The sequence below is a fragment of the Crinia signifera genome, chromosome 9 (assembly GCF_055691185.1).
Source record: "Crinia signifera chromosome 9, ASM5569118v1, whole genome shotgun sequence".
Classification (NCBI taxonomy): domain Eukaryota; kingdom Metazoa; phylum Chordata; class Amphibia; order Anura; family Myobatrachidae; genus Crinia; species Crinia signifera.
Window position 1 is genome coordinate 167837773 of NC_139225.1, and position 12668 is coordinate 167850440.

A 12668-nucleotide genomic window follows, 5' to 3' on the forward strand; every position below is an offset into this window, starting at 1 on the left:
TTGTTCATACGTGCGGGGATAATCGTCGTGCGTGGGGGGAGAGATGTTCATACGTGAGGTGGAGATGTTCATACGTGCGGGGATAATCGTCGTGCGTGGGGGGGGGAGAGATGTTCATACGTGCGGGGATAATCGTCGTGCGTGGGGGGGAGAGATGTTCATACGTGCGGGGATAATCGTCGTGCGTGGGGGGAGAGAGATGTTCATACGTGCGGGGATAATAGTCGTGCGTGGGGGGGGAGAGATGTTCATACGTGCGGGGATAATCGTCGTGCGTGGGGGGGGGGGGGGAGAGATGTTCATACGTGCGGGAATAATCGTCGTGCCTGGGGGGGGAGAGATGTTCATACGTGCGGGGATAATCGTCGTGCGTGGGGGGGGGAGAGATGTTCATACGTGCGGGGATAATCGTCGTGCGTGGGGGGAGAGATGTTCATACGTGCGGGGATAATCGTCGTGCGTGGGGGGGGGAGAGATGTTCATACGTGCGGGGATAATCGTCGTGCGTGGGGGGAGAGAGATGTTCATACGTGCGGGGATAATCGTCGTGCGTGGGGGGGGGAGAGATGTTCATACGTGCGGGGATAATCGTCGTGCGTGGGGGGGGGGAGAGATGTTCATACGTGCGGGGATAATTGTCGTGCGTGGGGGGGGAGAGATGTTCATACGTGCGGGGATAATTGTCGTGCGTGGGGGGGAGAGATGTTCATACGTGCGGGGATAATCGTTGTGCGTGGGGGGGGGAGAGATGTTCATACGTGCGGGGATAATCGTCGTGCGTGGGGGGGAGAGATGTTTATACGTGCGGGGATAATCGTCGTGCGTGGGGGGGAGAGATGTTCATACGTGCGGGGATAATTGTCGTGCGTGGGGGGGAGAGATGTTCATACGTGCGGGGATAATCGTCATGCGTGGGGGGGGGGGAGAGATGTTTATACGTGCGGGGATAATCGTCGTGCGTGGGGGGGGGAGAGATGTTCATACGTGCGGGGATAATCGTCGTGCGTGGGGGGGGGAGAGATGTTCATATGTGCGGGGATAATCGTCGTGTGTGGGGGGGATGTTCATGCGGGCAGCGTCTAGTTGACTCACAAAGCTGCAGCTTTGCGAGTCAACCGGGATGACCTCCATTGTGGGTGTACGTTGTATACATATTGTGTGTACGTTGTGTGTACGCTGTATAAATATAGTGTGTGTTATGTACATATTGTGTGTATGTTGTGTACATATTGTGTGTACGTTGTGTACATTGTTTATATGTTGTATACATATAGTGTGTGTTATGTATATATTGTGTGTACGTTATGTGTACGTTGTATAAATATAGTGTGTTATGTACATATTGAGTGTACGTTGTATAAATATAGTGTGTTATGTATATATTGTGTGTACATTGTATAAATATAGTGTGTGTTATGTACATATTGTGTGTACGTTGTGTGTGCATTGTATAAATATAGTGTGTTATGTACATATTGTGTGTACGTTGTGTACATTGTATAAAAAGGGATTTGTGTACTTACTGTTAAATCCTTTTCTCCGATTCCACAGGTGGCACTGGAGATGTACAGTGGGAATAGAGGGCGACCACTAGGAGCTTGGGCACTATAATAATTATAACAGTGTGGCTAGCTCCTCCCCTCTACTTCCCCCTGCCTGGCAGTCTAAAGAATTGTGCCCGGAGGAGGCTGGAAGATGCAACATACTTCCGAGAGGAGGGTAACCATCACACATAAAACATGCACACTAGAAACTGTAGGACAGAAGAAATAGAAATTTCTTTCAAACAGAGTCAACCAAACAACTGAAGTGACCAGGGGTTTTCACTAACAACCTGAATTACCCTGTAATAACTGTCCTGTATCTCTGAACTGAAGGAAGAGCAGCGCCGGGAGGGCGTCCAGTGCCACCTGTGGAATCGGAGAAAAGGATTTAACAGTAAGTACACAAATCCCTTTTTCTCCTTCATCCACTAGGTGGCACTGGAGATCTACAGTGGGGACGTCCCAGAGCTCCCATTACGGGCGGGACGGCGCTGAGATCCTTCCAACACTGCGCGGCCAAACTGTGAAGCTTGGGCCGCAAAAGTATCAAATCGATAGAATTTGATAAAGGTTCTTTGTCCGGACCAAGTGGCGGCCCTACACAATTGAAGAACCGAGACCCCTCGGGCAGCCGCCCACGAAGGACCTACTGAGCTTGTGGAGTGTGCCGTAATAGGCGAAGGAGGCACCTGTGATGCCGTCACATATGCCTGTCTGATTGTAAGGCGAATCCATCTGGCCAAAGCCCGTTTGGGGGCAGGCCAACCTCTTTCTGAGATGTCATAAAGTACAAATAGAGAATCGGTCTCTCACAGAAGCTGTTCTGGAAATGTAGATTCTGAGGGCCCGTACCACGTCCAGGTATTTAGAATCACTGGAATCCTCTGTAAACGCAGGAACCACAATGGGCTGGTTTATGTGGAAAGAGGACACCACTTTTGGTAGGAAATACGCCTTTGTCCGTAACTCTGCTCTGTCCTCGTGAAAAACAAGGAATGGTGGGCGACATGATAATGTGCTCAAATCTGAAACCCGCCTAGCTGAGGCTAAGGCCAGAAGAAGGACTGTCTTCCAGGTTAGGTATTTTAACTCCACTACCTCTAACGGTTCAAACAGTGGAGACTGTAGAAACGAGAGGACTAGATCGAGCTCCCATGGTGATGTAGGAGTCCGGAAGGGAGGTTGAATTCTCAACACTCCCTGAAAGAAAGTTTGCACCTGTGGCAGCAGGGCTAATTTTTTCTGGAAATAAATGGAAAGAGCAGAGACTTGGACTTTCAGGGATCCCAGGCGTAAACCTGCAGTAAGGCCCGCCTGGAGGAAGAGTAGAAGACGAGCCAATTTGAAAAATCTTGGTGATACGCTACGACTCTCACACCATGAAATGTACGCCCTCCATATACGATGGTAATGAATGGAGGTGACTTCCTTCCTAGCTCGTAACATAGTAGGAATCACTGCTGAAGGAATCCCAGCTCTTCTTAGGATTGTCCTCTCAGTAGCCAGGCCTTCAAATGAAGCCGCTGTAAGTCTGGATGGACGAAGGGACCTTGTGACAGCAGGTCGTGCTGCAGCGGTAGAGGCCATGGTTCGTCTACTAGTAGAGCTGTGAGCGTGGTGTACCACGACCTGCGAGGCCAGTCCGGTGCTATTAGAAGCACTGTGACTGATTCTCTGCGAATGCGTTGCAGAATTCGTGGTAACATTGGAAATGGCGGGAAGATGTAAACAAACTGGTAACGCCAAGGCATCGTCAGTGCATCTACCCCTTCCGCTGCTGGATCCCGCGTCCGTGCACAGTATCTCGGAAGCTGGTGGTTGTTGCGGGAGGCCATCAGGTCTATCTGAGGGCATCCCCACCGATGTATGAGTCTCTGGAAAACCTGTTGATGAAGCTTCCATTCTCCCTGGTGAATGTCGTGTCGACTGAGATAGTCGGCTTCCCAGTTCTCTACTCCCGGGATGAATACTGCCGAGATTGCTTGGAGGTGATCCTGCGCCCAGAGTAGTATCCGGCTGACCTCCTTCATTGCGGCGTGACTGCGTGTTCCTCCCTGTTTTTTTACATATGCTACTGCTGTAGCATTGTCGGATTGTACTCTGACTGCTTTGCTCCGAAGAAGATCCGAGGCCTCTAACAGAGCATTGTATATTGCTCTGAGTTCCAGAATGTTTATTGGAAGCAAAGCTTCCAGTGGAGACCACAGACCCTGGAATTGGTGTTCGAGCACGACTGCTCCCCAACCGCGGAGACTGGCATCCGTGGTGAGAACCGTCCAGTCCCATATTCTGAATCGCTTCCCCTGAAGGAGATTTCGGGAGGTGAGCCACCACGTCAATGAGAGGCGCGCCCGAGGAGATAGAGTGATTCTCCGATGGAGTGTGAGATGAGAACTTGACCACTGATGGAGTAGGCAGAGCTGGAATGGTCTTGAACGGAACCGACCGTACTGTATTGCTTCAAATGTTGCTACCATTTTTCCCAACAGGCGGATGCACAGAAACACTGTGACTCGTCTGTGTTGTAGCACTAATCGAACCAAGAGTTGAAGAGAAGTAATCTTGTCCTCTGGTAAGTAGATCTTCTGTTGTACCGTATCCAGTATCATTCCTAGGAACAGTAACCTCTGTGAGGGTTGGAGTTGAGATTTTTGATAGTTGAGCATCCAGCCGTGCTGTATCAGTATCTCCTGTGTGCGACTGATGTTGGATAGAAGGATGTCTGTAGATGGCGCCTTCAGAAGAAGGTCCTCGAGATATGGCACTACCGTGATCCCTTGGGATCTGAGGAGCTGCATCATAACAGCCATGATCTTTGTGAAGATCCGGGGTGCCGATGAAAGCCTGAACGGTAGCGCTTGAAATTGGAAGTGGTCGTCTCTGATGGCGAATCTTAGAAACGCCTGATGAGGCGGCCAAATTGGTATGTGCAGGTAAGTGTCCTTGATGTCTAGAGACACCAAGAACTCTTCCGGCTCCAAACCTGCTATGACTGATTGTAAAGATTCCATTCTGAACTTTACCACTCTCAGATAGGGGTTGAGGTGTTTGAGGTTCAGAATGGGTCGTGTGGAGCCGTCTGGCTTCGGTACGAGGAATAGGGTGGAATAAAAGCCCTGTGTTCTTTGTTCCAAGGGAACCGGGATAATTACTCCCATCCGACAGAGCTTTTGAACTGCCTGCAAAAGAGCTGCACCTTTGTCGAGAGAAGCTGCCAAACCGGTTGTGAAAAAACGGTTTGGAGGCTTCTTTTGAAAATCTATTTTGCATCCGTAGGTCACAGATTCTGTGACCCAAGCATCTTGACTGGAGAGACACCAGACCTGATGATAGAGACGCAGCCGAGCCCCCACCCTGGTGTCCCCTAAGTGGGGCTGAGGTGTGTCATGAAGAGGGTTTTGGAGCCGGCTTGGCATCCTGGTGTGCTGTAGAAGCGACACCTCTTCCCCGACCTCTGTATCCTCGGCCACTAGAAAGGCCAACTCTTAAACGCCCGTGGAATCTTGCCGTAGGGCGAAAGGACCGAAAGGATGGTCCCTGAAAGGGCCTCCTAGGAGGAGGGGCAGCAGAAGGTAAGAAAGATGATTCCCCCCCCCCCCCCCCCCCCGTGGCCTGGGAAATCATCTTGTCTAGTTCCGGCCCAAACAAAAACTCCCCCTGAAAGGGCAGAGCCTCCACTGCTCTTTTGGATTCTGCATCTGCCTGCCATTGGGCTCTGCGAGCCGAAATGGACAGAGCGGAGATGCAGGATGCCAATATACACACATCCGCAGAAGCCTCTATAAGATAAGCAGCGGCTTCTTTTATGTGGTCCGCTAAAGCCACTAACTCACCTGCCGCTGGATCATTACCAAGATTTTCGGAAATCTGGGTTGCCCAGGCCTCCATCGCTTTGTTCACCCAGCATCCCACTTGTGCAGGGCGTTGTACCAAACCCGCAGCCCTGTAGATGTTCTTAAGGGTGGCTTCCAGCTTCTTGTCGGAAGTCTCCTTCAACGAGGATGTTCCCGGGATAGGGAGGACTGTCTTCTTAGAGAGACGGGAGACCGATGGGTCCACTGAAGTCTCGCATAATTTTCTACTATCTGCAGGAAAAGGGTATGCAGTTAAGAATTTGTTGGAGGCCTGAAAACGTCTATCTGGATGAAGCCATGCGTCCTTTAAATGTTGGTCTAATTCCTCAGACACTGGAAAGGCAGCCGCCTGCCTGCGACGCTTACCAAACATTTGAGGGCGAGCTGGAAGACAAGCCTCGTCGTCTACTTTTAAGGTAGACTTAACCTTAGCAATGAGGTCTTCTAACCCCTGTGAAACCGGCTCAGGAGCTGGTTGTACTTGTAACATATCAATAGGGTCAGTGTCAGGACACTGTCCCTCCTCTAGAGGAGGCATGTCATTATCTGATCCATCTGCGTCAAATCTGTCAGTGAACAGACGGTTCTCATTAGACAAGGTGGGTGGAGCTATAGGATCCGCATCCCTAGGGATAAGGGCCCTGGTTAAAGATTCCACTGCCAAAGTTAATTCGGCCTGTTGAGACCTAGCAGTCTCTCTATCCTTATGTGACGCTGATAATTCAGCCGATAAATGGGAAATAACTTGTGTTAATTGTGAAGCCCAAACAGGTACCTCTTGCTGGGGTTCTGAAGTGTCTGTACACTCTGCACAGAACACAGATCCATCCACCTGCGGAGTGAATTTTGCCTGACATCTTTTACATGTCAGTCTCTTAGAAGAACCCCCAGCCATGTCACCACACACTTATGCAGACAGAAGGCAGTAAGAGAGAGAGAGCAAGCTGTATTGCAGATGGAAGGCAGGGAAAGGAGCACCCACGAGTCAGCACTGCGCCCAGGGTTAATGACACTACAGGGCTCTGACTATAATTTGAGCACAGCCTTTGCTGCTAGAAAAGACCTCTATCACCCCACTGTGTACACTCACAGATCCTGGGTGTAGAAGTCAGCGGTGGTTATGGAAACCTCTCTGATGCAGGACGCGGCAGAAGAGGAGCTCCGGAGCTGAAAATGGCGCCGGCTACGAGGAGAAACGCAGGGGACACTGGGAATTCCTCGGCCGCGCTAAGCTCCGCCCACCGCTATGGCGCGCTTTTTAGAAAAAAAAAGACGCGCTGTTTTAACCGCCCATTGCCCGGACTCCCCTGCTAGCGGGGAGCCGGGATATACATCCCCTGCCTGCTGGCCGGCGGCGGTGAGGCTGTGCGGACTGAGGCGCGGCCGCATGCAGCGGCGTCTAGTCACTCTGGGACGGCGGTCCCAGGAGCCGGGGACCCCCGTACAGACCGCAAGCAGTGGCGCTGGGGTCCCCCCCGGCAGCTCCCGCGACGCAGACAGGCAGTCGGCAGAAGCTGCCTGTCTGATCCTCAAGTGTGAACCGAGTAATAATCGAAAATAAAAAGAAAAATTTCTATTTGCCCTTAGAGGGCAAAACATTGCACCCAGCTCCCCGGGCACATTCTAAGACTGCCGGGCAGGGGGAAGTAGAGGGGAGGAGCTAGCCACAGTGTCATAATTTTTATAGTGCCCAAGCTCCTAGTGGTCGCCCTCTATTCCCACTGTAGATCTCCAGTGCCACCTAGTGGATGAAGGAGAAATATAGTGTGTGTTATGTACATATTGTGTGTACGTTGTATAAATATAGTGTGTGTTATGTACATATTGTGTGTATGTTGTGTACATATTGTATGTACATTGTGTGTATGATGGACCTTATTCTGGTTGGTTTGCAGCGCTGCGTGTCTGTTTAAGCCCGCCCGCTACTTGCTTTGCCGCCCACCCCCCTCGCCCGCACGGCTGTGAATGGATGTTTGCAGCCTAGGGGGCGAGGATCACATTATTCGATGGTTGCCGACCAATGATGTGGAGCATAAACGCAAAACCGATCCACCGCCCCACGCCCTGTTGTGTACGAGCGCCGGAACACTATTCGCCGTGGCTGCACGCACACAGCGCATGCACCGAAATACGCAGAATAAAAACATTGCGCTCCTGTGCGAATTCACATCAACCAGAATCAGGCCCATTGTGTGCAAGTAGTGCACATATACTGTGGTCCTGGGATCCCCTGTATTTCACAACCAGCACCGGCCCAAACAAGTTCCTCCAGCCAATGGTGGTAGAGGCAGATACAGTGGTACAATGTACAGATGCTTGGGATCGGCAAGGAGTATCCCCTGACTGGTCAGCCTGTGCATGGACCCCCCCCCCCCCGATGCCACAGGGAAGTGGGCACCAGGCTGATTGTATGGTTTAAAAAATAGATTAAAAATAAAGGTGTTTTGTTGTGGAACTACAAGTCCCAGCATGCAGGGCACGGGCCCGCTGGTGCATGTAGTTCTACAACAGAACATAAGATAAATAAACCTTTAATACATGGTACAGTCATTCGTACAGATGGAGCAGCTCCTGGTGATTTTATTGCCATCTGCCATCCACCAGAAGGGGGCACATGCGCACTCCTAAATCTGACGGAGCCCACCGCCACTCTCCACTGCTCCGTACCCCCCTCACCCTGCCTGTCTCCCTGCAGCAGGAGATTCGCTCCCCGCCGATGAGTGGCGTGAGCGTGTCCCCGTCAGAAGCAGCGCCCCCTGGGATTCCTGAGCTGGCTGAGAGGCACTACAACATTGGCCAGTATCGGTACCTGTGGAAGGAAATGATACTTCCCGAGGCCTCCGGTGTAATTCGCGTCCTCTCCGGTCCGTAGTAGGCATCCCACGTGTTAAAATAATAATACGCATATTGCAAACTATTTTAAAGGGAGAAGCCGTGTTTGTTTACATTTACGGCTCCTCCCCCAAACTGAGTGATTGGCTGCCCCCAGCCAAACCTGGAGGCCGCTTCTGATTGGCTATCGGACAACTAATGCCCCACTTCGGGGGAGGAGCCGTAAATGTAAACAAACACGGCTTCTCCTGTAACATGGTTGGCAATGTGTTTTCTTACTTTTATCTGTGGGATGCCTACTACGGAATGAAGAGGACGCGAACTACACCGGAGGCCTCGGGAAGTATCAGTTCCCTCCACAGGTACCCACTTGGATTTCTCCTGGAGAAGAAGATGGGCCAATGCTGGAATCCATAGGTAAGTATGTATGAATGATTGTAGTATGTATTCAATTTTTTATTTTACTATTTGTTATAAAATTACAAGTTCCACAATAGTTTTGAATCTATTTTTTACACAATACAATCAGCATGGTGCCCACCGCCCTAAGGCACCTGGGCTTCAGCCTGGAGGGGGGGCCTTTATCGGGGGGTCCCCATTCCCCATGCCTGGGCTGAACAGTCAGGGGGATTAATGGTTTGGCCAGGGGAACTTCCATAACAAGTTTTCCCCGACTGTGGCATTACCCTACTGGGGGACCCCTATTCATTTTGTCCGCTGTATTTACCAAGGACCTGCTCTTTGAGCCCAGGGCTGGTTATAGCTGTGCGGGGGACCCCACACCGTATTATTTTTACACAGAGAAGCCTGTACGGATCTGACTCGCGTGGTGGATCTGGCTGTTCCGTACGGGCTTCCGCCAAATACTCCCGGAAATTAAGGACTATTTTCTAGGTGTATTTTTAGATCAAATCAAATAAATTTTTACATACAATGAAGTGATTTGTATTCTTTCGATGGCGTATGCATTTATATTCCGGAATACGAATCCCTGTAGACTGGCCTTTTCAAATTCTGAAATGCGAATTTACGGCCATATCCGGGTAGGAATGGCTACGAATACGGCCATATCCGGGTAGGAATGGCTACGAATACGGCCATATCCGGGTAGGAATGGCTACGAATACGGCCATATCCGGGTAGGAATGGCTACGAATACGGCCATATCCGGGTAGGAATGGCTACGAATACGGCCATATCCGGGTAGGAATGGCTACGAATACGGCCATATCCGGGTAGGAATGGCTACGAATACGGCCATATCCGGGTAGGAATGGCTACGAATACGGCCATATCCGGGTAGGAATGGCTACGAATACGGCCATATCCGGGTAGGAATGGTGTGTGTATATAGGTAGTGTGTACGTTGTGTACATATAGGCCCCTATTCTGCTCCGCACGCAGCTAGTCTGCGTTCGCACGGGGACCGATGTTTCTTTAGTGCGCATTTCTACCCACGGCGAACGGTGCCCGCACCCAACATAGCGGGTGGGCTGCTCATTAGCATATGGGAACGCCCTTGGTAATGGGGCCGTGACGCGGGTGCGGGGAGCTGACATCTCCCATTTCCGTCCCAGCGGGCATGCATACGATGTGTACATGTTGTGTGTATTGTGGCAGGTATAGTATATTTTCACATGGAAGTAATGTGGAAGATCCAGTCCAGGTTTTAGCGCAGCAGCACCTGTGGCTTCCTAATAAAAGTGTTTCCAGGGCAGGAGGCCATTGCTCCTGATGGTGGGATATCTGCCCAAGTGATAGGCCGGGTGTGAGCTATGGTAGGGACCACTGGAGCTTCCAGAAAATGTTGTACTATGCTGGGACACCTGTATGCTGCAATGCTACAATTCGTCGTGTGCTGTGACCTGTTCTGTGGTCTGTAATAGGATATGTGATGTGTGTATACTGTGTGACCGCGGCTGTATCTGTACACGGAATGCTGTGTTACAGTGTCAGTAATATGATATGTGATGTGTGTATACTGTGTGACCGCGGCTGTATCTGTATACAGAATGCTGTATTACAGTGTCTGTAATATGATATGTGGTGTGTGTATACTGTGTGACCGCGGCTGTATCTGTACACGGAATACTATGTTACAGTGTCAGTAATATGATATATGGTGTGTGTATACTGTGTGACCGCGGCTGTATCTGTATACGGAATGCTGCGGTACAGTGTTAGTAATATGATATGTGATGTGTGTATACTGTGTGACCGCGGCTGTATCTGTATACGGAATGCTGTGTTACAGTGTCAGTAATATGATATGTGGTGTGTGTATACTGTGTGACAGCGGCTGTATCTGTATACGGAATGCTGTGTTACAGTGTCAGTAATATGATATGTGGTGTGTGTATACTGTGTGTGACCGCGGCTGTATCTGTATACGGAATGCTGTGTTACAGTGTTAGTAATATGATATGTGATGTGTGTATACTGTGTGACCGCGGCTGTATCTGTATACGGAATGCTGTGTTACAGTGTCAGTAATATGATATGTGGTGTGTGTATACTGTGTGACAGCGGCTGTATCTGTATACGGAATGCTGTGTTACAGTGTCAGTAATATGATATGTGGTGTGTGTATACTGTGTGACCGCGGCTGTATCTGTATACGGAATGCTGTGTTACAGTGTCAGTAATATGACATGTGGTGTGTGTATACTGTGTGTGACCGCGGCTGTATCTGTATACGGAATGCTGTGTTACAGTGTTAGTAATATGATATGTGATGAGTGTATACTGTGTGTGACCGCGGCTGTATCTGTATACGGAATGCTGTGTTACAGTGTTAGTAATATGATATGTGATGTGTGTATACTGTGTGTGACCGCGGCTGTTTCTGTATACGGAATGCTGCGTTACAGTGTCAGTAATATGATATGTGGTGTGTGTATACTGTGTGTGACCGTGGCTGTATCTGTATACGGAATGCTGTGTTACAGTGTCAGTAATATGATATGTGGTGTGTGTGTATACTGTGTGACCGCGGCTGTATCTGTATACGGAATGCTGTGTTACAGTGTCAGTAATATGATATGTGGTGTGTGTATACTGTGTGACAGCGGCTGTATCTGTATACGGAATGCTGTGTTACAGTGTCAGTAATATGATATATGGTGTGTGTATACTGTGTGACCGCGGCTGTATCTGTATACGGAATGCTGCGGTACAGTGTTAGTAATATGATATGTGATGTGTGTATACTGTGTGACCGCGGCTGTATCTGTATACGGAATGCTGTGTTACAGTGTCTGTAATAGGATATGTGGTGTGTGTATACTGTGTGACAGCGGCTGTATCTGTACACGGAATACTATGTTACAGTGTCAGTAATATGATATGTGGTGTGTGTATACTGTGTGACCGCGGCTGTATCTGTATACGGAATGCTGCGGTACAGTGTTAGTAATATGATATGTGATGTGTGTATACTGTGTGACCGCGGCTGTATCTGTATACGGAATGCTGTGTTACAGTGTCAGTAATATGATATGTGGTGTGTGTATACTGTGTGACAGCGGCTGTATCTGTATACGGAATGCTGTGTTACAGTGTCAGTAATATGATATGTGGTGTGTGTATACTGTGTGTGACCGCGGCTGTATCTGTATACGGAATGCTGTGTTACAGTGTTAGTAATATGATATGTGATGTGTGTATACTGTGTGACCGCGGCTGTATCTGTATACGGAATGCTGTGTTACAGTGTCAGTAATATGATATGTGGTGTGTGTATACTGTGTGACAGCGGCTGTATCTGTATACGGAATGCTGTGTTACAGTGTCAGTAATATGATATGTGGTGTGTGTATACTGTGTGACCGCGGCTGTATCTGTATACGGAATGCTGTGTTACAGTGTCAGTAATATGACATGTGGTGTGTGTATACTGTGTGTGACCGCGGCTGTATCTGTATACGGAATGCTGTGTTACAGTGTTAGTAATATGATATGTGATGAGTGTATACTGTGTGTGACCGCGGCTGTATCTGTATACGGAATGCTGTGTTACAGTGTTAGTAATATGATATGTGATGTGTGTATACTGTGTGTGACCGCGGCTGTTTCTGTATACGGAATGCTGCGTTACAGTGTCAGTAATATGATATGTGGTGTGTGTATACTGTGTGTGACCGTGGCTGTATCTGTATACGGAATGCTGTGTTACAGTGTCAGTAATATGATATGTGGTGTGTGTGTATACTGTGTGACCGCGGCTGTATCTGTATACGGAATGCTGTGTTACAGTGTCAGTAATATGATATGTGGTGTGTGTATACTGTGTGACAGCGGCTGTATCTGTATACGGAATGCTGTGTTACAGTGTCAGTAATATGATATGTGGTGTGTGTATACTGTGTGACCGCGGCTGTATCTGTATACGGAATGCTGTGTTACAGTGTCAGTAATATGACATGTGGTGTGTGTATAC

The 12668-nt window shown here is 49.3% G+C and overlaps 1 protein-coding gene across 1 annotated transcript in view; it reads right to left on the bottom strand.

Annotated features, from left to right (window-relative positions):
* The window catches only part of LOC146036428 (myb-related transcription factor, partner of profilin-like), a 55653-nt gene that overhangs the window by 4157 nt on the left and 38828 nt on the right, over positions 1-12668 (bottom strand). The gene's annotated exons all lie outside the window — the stretch shown is intronic.